We start from the raw sequence: 10,145 nt of genomic DNA on the forward strand, positions 1-10,145 counted from the left end.
AACCACTCATTCCATAACACACCAGATGACAGATGCCATGAATAAATGAAAACATATGTTTCACCTGGACAAAACTAATATGGCCATAAAATCAATAAGCGTTTGTCCAAACTCTGTTGATTTCCTCTTAAAGAATTTGCCCCTCCCCATTCTAGGGGTCTTTCATTGAAAAAATGGGAAGGGGGGAAAACATGAGCGTTTTACATGTCCTGTTTAAGTGGACTTTTTTGCAGTTTCATCGTTGTCATCATCATTTATTAGATGTATATACCATTCTTCATCCAAGGTTCACAGGGCACTTTACAGTTTTAGTGGTATGAAATTAATTAATTAATTAATTAATTAATTAATTGGCCTTCTTCAAAAGATCTCAGGGCAGTTCACAATAATGTCTCATTGTCATTCATATAGTAAGAGTTAGTATTTGATGTATTTACTTGCAGAATTGTTTGCATTATCTCTCTGAGTTTGTACATGGCTCGCTTGCTTTTTAAAACCAGGGTATGAAATCCAGCTTTTAATATTTTAATAAACTTTCTACCTAATACAGGGATAATAGAAAAATACTACATCTTCATATTGTGGCTAACAATATAATAAAAATGCAGTGATCTAAAATAGTCAACTTCCCCCAACCTCTCTCACTACCAAGGAAATATACCCAAGGAAATATACCCAACCAAGGAAATATACCCAAGTGACGTTGACACAACCCCCCCCCCCATACACAAAGTAAAAGAATATAAGTTTTACCACCCCACCCCCTCTCTTCTTCCCCAACCTTATGCTGCATGCAACACTAATGTCTCTCAACAAATGTAATTGTTCTGTAGAAAAACCCAACCTGAAAAAGAAACAATGCACGTACTTTTGTAAATCATGAAAATATTTTTTAAAAAACTATTTTAAAAAAAACAAAACAACAGGTAGCAGTGTTAACAATTATTGCCGTATTTTATTGGTACAACACATATGCATCTGTAATGGAGTGGGACAGACATAACTGAAATGGAGGAACTTTCTTCCCAGCTTGAAGGAAGCTGTGCGTAGAAACTGCATGGAAACAAACAAAAAAAAGGAACAATTTTTAATGCATTGGTTCTACTTTGGAAACAAGTACAGGTCATTCAGAATGTGGATGAGGAGAATCTCTGAAGTATCTCTGCCTTCAAAATTCTCTTCCAGGCCTCTTGCTTTGGAGGATGCCACAGTTTCATGTCATTGGCTGCTTTCTGTCATCCACCCTACTTTCTCTTACAATGCTTTTACAAGCAATGCAATACATTTTTGAGGCTTTGATGTTTTACATTTGGACGGCTCATGCCTCAAATTTATTAAAAATCTATGCATCCTATATTTACTCAAGTATTTTAAAGTCCCCTTAAAAGCAGATGTAGACCAAGTCTGATGCATCATAAAGGCTACAATCCTACACACACTTCGCTGGGAATAAGTCCCTTTGAACCCAGGTGGATTTACTCCTGAGTAGACATGCATAGGGTTGCACTGGAAATCTCTCTGCTGACACTTTTTATTTCAAAAATATCTTTTTAATTTACAGGCTTGCCATGTGACCACCAAAACCAGACTCACTGTTATGTATTATTATAATATTTATTGGCATTTTCATTTTCAAAAAACACTGTGTTATTTTACATAACTTTACATTACCTATATTCTGACTCTCTTCTCCCTTGCCTTCTTTTGTATGGAGTTCTGTTGTATTAAGAAACCTCTCATTACTGCTTTGCAGGCATCCCAAACCTCATCTAAATCAGTTTCCGTATTTAAGTTTAAATCAAAATAGTCTGTGATAGCCTTTTGGGCTTTTCCAATTATTTTCTGGTCTCTAAACAACTCTTCATTCATTCTCCACCTGAATGAAACCTCATCTTTTCCTTTCAGTTCCATCATTACAGGATTATGATTCGAGAGTGTTTGATGTTGAATCTCAGTTCTTATTGCTCTCGGAACTAGGTCTTTGGAAATCCATAAGTAGTCTATTCTTCCTGAACTTTGGTTTGGTTCAGAGAAGAAACTATACTCTATCTAATAGGTTCTTTAATATCCAAATATCAATTAGGTCATAATTCTCCACAAAAGTGAAAAAAGTCTTTGGTAGTTTCCCTTGGTTTGAATCTCTCTCTCTTTGAGTTCTATCCATTACCAATGAAACCACCCCATTAAAGTCACCCAAAAGAATTATTTTTTTATCCATGTTCAAAAAGCTTCTCTTCTAGGTTCTTATAGAAATCCAGTATCCCCTTATTAGGTGCATAGATTCCCACAATTAACAGTTTTTTGCCTAGTGCTGACACTTCTACTGCTAGTATCCTCCCCTCTTCATCCTTGAAGATCTGTCGTGAATCATATTTATCCTTTATATACAGAACAACTATTTTTTATTTACATCTGAATAAATAAATTCATGACCTAGTTTTTTATTATTTAATATTCGCCTGCGTTTTCTTGCCACATGTGTTTCTTGTAAGCAAATAATATCCAAATTCTGTTTCGTTAATATATGATGAATTTTATTTCTTTTTATTTTATTGTTCAGTCCATTAAAATTGCAGGATATGATTTTCAGAGCCATCTCGTATCAATTTTTAATTCCTAAATATGACCACTTCCTTGTCTGAATTCTGGCACATCATCCTCCTTTTCGCCAAGCTCCTTTGAGTGCTTCCTTCTAAACTTATCTATGTCCTGAGGTGACTTGAACTTAAATTTTTTTGTCCTTGAAGAAGAAGGCGATCCTTTCTAGGAATTTCTAGGAAATCTAATTCCATTCTTTCTCAGAGTTTGTGTAATTCCTTTATATGGCTCTCTTTGTTTCAAAAATCTTTTAGGTGTTTCTTTATTATAATAAATTTCTCCTCAATGCACGATTTCTTCCCTTGATTAGTTTTTAGAATCAAGTCTTTCATCTCTCTAGAGTTAAAGACAATCAAACAGTCACCAGGATTTAAATTTGATCCTAAAAACACTATCAGTTGTTTGAGCAACCTCATCTTCCTTCATTTTTAGCCAATTAGCAATTTCTGTTATCATCTTGTCATAAATTACTTCACCCTCCTGTTCTGGGACACCTTAGAAGTGTAGTTGCATCTCCTTTTGCTTCATCTCCATATAAGCCAAGGTATCCAAGGTCTCCTCATGCATCCTTGCCAACTCTGATACATCTCCTTTTACCTTCTCTCCCTCCCTCGTTTCTTTTACTTCTTTCTTCTCCTTTTTAACAGCCTCGTCTAGAACTTGAGTTTTAGATTTAACCTCACTTATTTGACCTCTCAGTTCAGACACCGATCGGTCAATTTTCTGTTCCATCTTTTCCAATCTACTCTCAAGATTCTTCTCCCTCTCTTTAATGTCCTCCCTTATTTTAGCAAACATTTCTAAAACATCACCTTTGGGCTCTTGTCCCTGTTTTGAGTTCCTCCTTTCTCCTGGTGTGGACTCTGCTCTCTTTTTTCTGTGACATAGTTGTTGCTTACAGTCTCTTATAGTCCTCTCTGATGTTTAAATGAGCTTTTGACTGAATTTTTAACTTTGACCACCAGCTGATGCTCTTTTAGCCAGTTTTATAAATTTTAATGTAGTAACTCAACTTGGCCACTTAGGATCACTTTTTACTGAAGCTCCTCTCCCTCTGTCCAGGTCACTTCTTTCTCCTCCTTTCTCCTCTCCTTGTTCCCCGCTCCTTGTTATACTTCCCTTTAGCATGTTTAGTCTCCAACCCTAAGTTTCAAGATTAAACTCCAAAGCAAGACAAAAGAATCAAAAGTGACTGGCGGAGATTGAAAAACCGTTTTTCAGACTCACCCTTTATGAGAAAGCACACCACATCTGGCCATGAAACAGAGGCCTCCTTGCACAATAGTTTGGTTGTACCTGCCAATCTGAAAGCAAGCAAACATAGACTGAACAGGTGAAAACACCTGTAATCAAAGTTGCATCTGCACCTGCATCACACCTTGCCCAGGTCTCCTCCCAATTCTCCTTGCTTCATGATCCACCATTTACTGACAGAAGATTGGTAAGCTATTGATCATGAATTGTTAAAAAACAAAAACACCACCCTACATAGCAAGCTCCACAGCATGTTTCCCCCATAAGGTCACCTTGTCTGTTACCTTTGCAGGGAGAATTGCTCCTCTAGTAGCGTCTGGAATTCAGACAGACAAGATCCATAGAGAGACTTCTCACCCCAGTGACTGGGGAAGCTAGGAGGGTAAGCAGCCACCTGATGCAGCCTACCTAGCACACCAGTGATGCATCAAGTAAGCATCTTCCCAGCAACAGCACATTGCCATGAGGGTGGTGCTTGAAATGGTCCTTTGGAGCAATGGTGGAGTCAAGAATCAAGCTCAGTCACTAAAGTCACCTCCCTCCCATGCTAATACTTTGGCTTAAGAAAAAGGGAGCCAATCGTTATTTGGGCAGATTCAGGTAGGTAGCTGTGTTGGTCTGACGAAGTCGAAATATATATAAAAATAAAATAATTTTGTTGTTTGGGCAGTGTGGGATAGAGAGGGATAGAGAGACAGAGAGGGATAGAGAGACATAGCAGTTGCATTGGAAGTAAGCGAGGACACCGCAGGGATTTGAACCCCGTCCTGGGAACCAGGAGCGCCGACCGCCAGTGTCTTTTGCTTTTTTTTCCAGCAATGCTGTGAAGGGGAAAAGCAAAACCTGAGAGAACATTGGCACAATGTTCTCTCAGGAAAAAGAAAACCTTAAGATGCTAAGAAGAGCTCTTTGGAGAGACCTGTGGAAAGACCAGCAGAAAAGAAAATGGGGAAAAGGAAAGACCAATACAAAAAAGATTGTCTTGAAAAAAGAGAACTGAGTGGTGGAATGTGAACTTACCTAAAGCAGCACAGTCCAAATGCAGGTGATTCTCTCTTCAGGTACACTGAACTCTGTAAAGCCTGAAGAAAAGAAGAGCTGGAACAAAAGAAGAAGTCTTCTCCTACCTGTAGCTGAGCCTCATTGTGGTGACATGGAATAGGGCCTTTTCTGACAACTCAGTCACCGCAACCTGAAAGAATCTTAGCACAATGAGTTGCAGACGGAATACAATAAAGATTTCCTCTCTAGCCCAGCAAGGGATACTCTGAGAAGCCTGAAGGAAAGAATACCTGGAACAAAAGAAGAAGTATTCTCCTACCTGCAGGTGAGCCTCATTGTGGTGACACAGAATGGACCTCTTCTGACAACTCAGTCACCGCAACCTGAAAGAGTCTTAACACAATGAGTTGCAGATGGAGCACAATAGAGATTTCCTCCCTAGCCAACCAAGGAATACTCACCTAAATGTCCTTCAGTCATGGAATACCATTTTGACCACCTTTTTATTTGAAGCTGGGGGCACCATTAATCTAGAGGGACAGAACAGAGAGATCTAGAGTCACTACTTTGTCCCCAGTCACCTTCCACCAATCCTACAAAAAATGAGTGTTGGTCCACTGTTGGTCCAGGGTCAACGCAGCAGTCTACCAGGAGATTTTGGAGCACTTTATGCTTCCTTCTGCAGATGAGCTTTTAGAGGATGCTGACTTCATTTTCCAGCAGAACTTTGGCACCTGCCCACACTGCCAAAAGTACCAAAACCTGGTTCAATGCCCATGGGATTACTGTGCTTGATTGGCCAGCAAACTCGCCTGACCTGAACTCCATAGAGAATCTATGGGGCATTGCCAAGAGAAAGATGAGAGACATGGGACCGAGCAATGCAGAAGAGCTGAAGGTTGCTATTGAAGCATCCTGGTCTTCCATAACACCTCAGCAGTGCCACAGACTGATAGCATCCATGCCACGCCGCATTGAGGCAGTAATTGATGCGAAAGGGACCCAAACCAAGTACTGAGAACATATGCATGCTTCTACTTCTCAGAGGTCCAATATTGCTCTATTTGCAGTCCTTGTTTTGCTGATTTAATTTAATATTCTAATTTTCTGAGATTGCTAATTTCGGGTTTTCATCAGCTGTACGCCATGATCATCACAATTATAACAAATAAAGGCTTGACATATCTCGCTTTGCATGTCATGAGTCTATCTCATATATTAGTTTCACCATTTAAGTTGAATTATTGAAATAAATGAACTTTTCCACGATATTCTAATTTTCTGAGTTTCACCTGTAGGCTGTAATGAGAGAATTATGCAGTCACAGTCACATTACGTACTGGTGATAGTTTTGCCTGCCCTTTTGCATTGATACCTTTTGAGGCCCATTTCCCCATATCTTACATAATTTCCTGCACAGGTGGTATAATGGTTCCCCTCATTATTTCATCCTCACAACAACCCTGTGAGGTAGGTTAGGCTAAGAGGCAGTGACTGGCCCAAGGTCACCCAGGAAGAACTTTCCTAAGAGAAATAATACACTTTCACGCAGGGTCCTGGAGTTGCTACGTCCTTGAGCAGAGCTCAGCATCTCCTCCTCCACAGGAGCCAGGGACAAGCCACCTCTTTCTTATCATTGCTTTATCTCAAAATGCCTTCTTTGCTTTTCCATACTGGAATCGGCAAGTCACCTTCAGTTTGCTTGTGGTTTTTATCTTCCTAAAATGCTGGCATGTTTGGGATCTTCTGGATATAGAAACATCTCAAAGAACAAAAAACCCCTCAACAATATTTTGGTGCTCATCTTCTGCAATTTTCCCATAGCTTCAAATTAGGTAAAATACTCTGACCCATGACGAGTGCATTTTGCTGCTGCTACTTGCGGCACTTGCTATCCACCAAAATCTTGGCACACTCATTCTAAGGGAGGGTTACAGATGCTAGATACCACTCCCGGGGCTAGACGAAAAACAAAAAACTTACAACCTCAGGAAGGTGGTACACACAAGGACTTTCCAGACTTTCTAGCAAGAGACAAGAAGTAAGTACGCCTGCAATGCTCCCAAAACCCCTCCCTTCTAATCTCTTCTATTCCTGGCTTCAGTAAAAAACTTATTATCAAAGTATTACTAAGAACATTGCAGAGGGCTTTCAGTTTTTGTGCTACCAGCTACACTTCATCAGCCTGGATCCACCACCACTTCCAAGTCTTTCCTGTGCTAAAGTCTTCCCAATCTTGGCTTTTCTAGCTTCAGCAATGAAAACCTCACACATTTCCTAACATCAGATGGCTTATCTAGTTGCCTTTTAAAAGAAAAACTTTGCATTTCCCCTACCTATTTTTCACTGTGCTTCAAGCTAACTTCATATCCATCTATGTGCTTTCAGGTGCTCCTTTTTACATCCAAAGATTAGTTCGTTTGAAAAGTAAGCAAAACTTGATTTATCCCCTTCAAATTCCTTCATCTTCTCTTGGCTTCTCCAGTTGTCACGTGGTGTTTTTGTTTTTGTTTTTTGGGTGATTATCCTTAAAATCTTCATTTTGGTATTTTTCTGAGTTTTCAGTTTAGATTTTGCTTGGCTAAGCTTTCTTTTGGGGACTTTCTCACAAGTCCATCATTTGTCCACAATTGACTGTCCCTCTTTGATTAGGATTAATTCTACTTTGGTCATCTATTTTCTTTCTGTTTCCGTTTGATTTTAAAATTATTGCCTCTCCTAACACTTTTTAGACAGGTTCTATCTATCTATCTATCTATCTATCTATATCAGCTCACAGGTGAAAATTACTTGTACCTTTTTGAAGTTGTAAAGAGCAATGTTTCAGTAAAGTAAAATCCCTTTGTTTACTTAAAAAAATCTAACCTAAACTGGTTTCAGTTGTGTTTACAAACCTGTTTCATCTTCCCCAGCCTCCATCTCCTAGTTCCTCTGCCCCTTAACTCCTTCAGCTTTCACCAGTGAGAGGGCTAACGCCAGTAGTACAGCCAAGGACAGGCTCACTCACTGGAATGGGGCTCGCTGCCTCCACCACCTGTCATAATGACACATAAAAAAGTCCCTTGCAGCATTAATACAGTGGGTGCAAATGTCTTCATTTTCAGCATGCAATCATTGCAGGGCTTTGGTGAGGAATTAGTATTTTCTTCCCACATTAATACATTCTGGAAATAAATAAATGTGTTTCATACTCTTCCATTCATCATCTTATTATTAAGGTGACTCCCTCGCCACTTCATCTTGACCCATACTTGAATAAACCTGCAAACAGATGTGTGTTTACTCAGAAATTAGTGCTGGTATATTCTATGGGCCTTACCCCTTCACGTTTTTAGGATTGCAGCTGAAGATTTTGGATTGGGGAGGGCATGCTCATCACTTCTTGGCATTTATTAACCCATTGCACTCTCAAGTGACCACCGTGAAAAAGGGCTGAGGGAAAAGCTATGGGAAGAGGGGCTGGCTTGGGACCATAGGCCTAGCCAAGGTGGCAGGGGGGCAGGTGCCCCCCTAATTCAATAAAAATACTTAACTAATTGAGGTTCTGCCCTCCCTAAAAAAAGCCTGCCCCCTCCAATAAAAATCCTGGCTACGCTCATGCTTGGGACTCAGTGGCCCCCATTGAATTCTATGGAACAAAATAAACAGGCTGTAATCTGGGGCACAGCTGAAAAGGACAGCAGTTGCTTCTCACTCCAGACACTTGATACTGTATACACACATTTTAGTCTAGAATCAATGGAATCTGACTACTGGTGTGTGTTTTTAAATGTACAGGCAGCCACTGTTTTATGTGCACCAGTCATCTCTGTGGACCTGGAAGTGGCCCGAAAAGGGGGTGGAACAAGACTGGGGCAGGGCAGGGCGGGCAGTGGGGGGAACAGGGTCTGCCAACAGGCACGAAGACCCAGAATGCAACCCCCATGCAAATGGGCAGTTGCCTGTAATCCACACAGTCTAGAACTATTGCACATCTTTTGTCCCAAGCCTCCCCCGATCAGTCAAAACAAAGGGGGAAGGGGGCAGGAGATCAGGGGAGGCTGGGAGTCTACTCAGCTTTTAAGAAAAAAAGTGTCCTCAGATTCATTGAAAATTTTTTGGTAACCATACTTTAGATCTGAGTGGGGAAAGCACAATAATACATTGGCATGAAAAGGAGAATATATTCACTAAATACAAGGCTGAGTAGTTGAATGGTCTGATTGGATAGTTCACAACAATCAAGAAGAACAATCTCTTTCCATTGAGAGTAATTAAAGAATTAATATACCTATGAAGTAGCTGGCTTTTTGTTGACTATTCACAGTGCATCCTTAGAATCTCATTTAACATTCTGAGCTGTGGTCCACAGAAGAACTTACTGGGGAAATGGCACTCAACTGGTAATATAGCAGAGCATTAGGAGTTGGACAAACTATTATGATTTTTTTGCAACATCAGTACCGCTAGAGGACAGGGCCAGTGTTGTGTGAACAGCTCTGCATAATAATTCTTTCCACACACCATACTTGACAATATTTTTTTGCTCCTTAATAGATGTGTATTTTGGCATAAACAGTAAAACAAAATGTGAATATGGTCCATTAAACAAACATCAAAGATTTAGATATTTCACAATATTACTGCATGTTAATAATGTGCAGTCAATTTTGTTTCTTATGTAGAGCAGTTCTTTCATTGTTTCAATTAACTGATCAAATCTAGATATGAGCAACAAAAGTTAATCATGTGATGCCGATAATGATCACTTTCAATTCATCCCCCTGCAGGAGGGAAGAGAGGAAGTGGAAGTCTTATTGTGTGGCCCTGTATTCAGCCCATAATCTTAAAAAAAAGTAATTAATACAAACTTCTGATGACAGACACCCTAAAAAGGGGAAATCTTCGTTTTCTCCCACATAGTCTGGAGTGCTTCTTCTAGAAGATGTCCGTGCATCATCGTAAAACCAAGTATGCTTTCTGCTTCAGAGCTATTTTAATAAATGCCTTAATCCACTCATTATTAATCAACTAAGACATTTAATCACATGGCAGCGCTAAACAAATCCTTGTTTTTGACCGTATTTTTCCATGTATAAGACGCCCCCATGTTTAAGACCACCCCTATTTTTTTGAGCCCCAAATTAAGAAATAAATATTTTAAACACCAAACAGAACAACTCTGAGATTTTATTAAATATTCAAAACGCTGGTATATTTAGTACCGTATATTTAAACATCAAAGAGTGAGGCAAGCTGTGTAATGGCAGCTGCTCCTGTCAGCTCAGTGTAACTCCGCTGTAGCTGCAGCT

General features: G+C 39.7%; 2 long non-coding RNA genes across 3 annotated transcripts; both read right to left on the minus strand.

The window, feature by feature from the left end:
* Positions 1 to 935: 935 nt before the first annotated feature.
* LOC310659784 lies at positions 936 to 2,607 on the minus strand. The gene is made up of 2 exons (XR_014503003.1): positions 2,460 to 2,607; positions 936 to 1,716 (listed from the first exon to the last, which is right to left on the minus strand). It is a non-coding gene; the product is annotated as an uncharacterized lncRNA (long non-coding RNA).
* An 8-nt stretch (positions 2,608 to 2,615) lies between these two features.
* On the minus strand, positions 2,616 to 4,231 carry LOC310659783. Of its 2 annotated transcripts, XR_014503001.1 has the most exons (3): positions 4,137 to 4,231; positions 3,826 to 3,902; positions 2,616 to 2,934 (listed from the first exon to the last, which is right to left on the minus strand). It is a non-coding gene; the product is annotated as an uncharacterized lncRNA (long non-coding RNA). The 2 variants fall into 2 exon arrangements; XR_014503002.1 differs by lacking the exon at positions 2,616 to 2,934 and having other exon boundaries at positions 2,965 to 3,902.
* Between the last annotated feature and the right edge of the window lie 5,914 nt (positions 4,232 to 10,145).

The sequence above is a fragment of the Podarcis tiliguerta genome, assembly GCF_965153285.1.
Source record: "Podarcis tiliguerta genome assembly, chromosome: 11".
Classification (NCBI taxonomy): domain Eukaryota; kingdom Metazoa; phylum Chordata; class Lepidosauria; order Squamata; family Lacertidae; genus Podarcis; species Podarcis tiliguerta.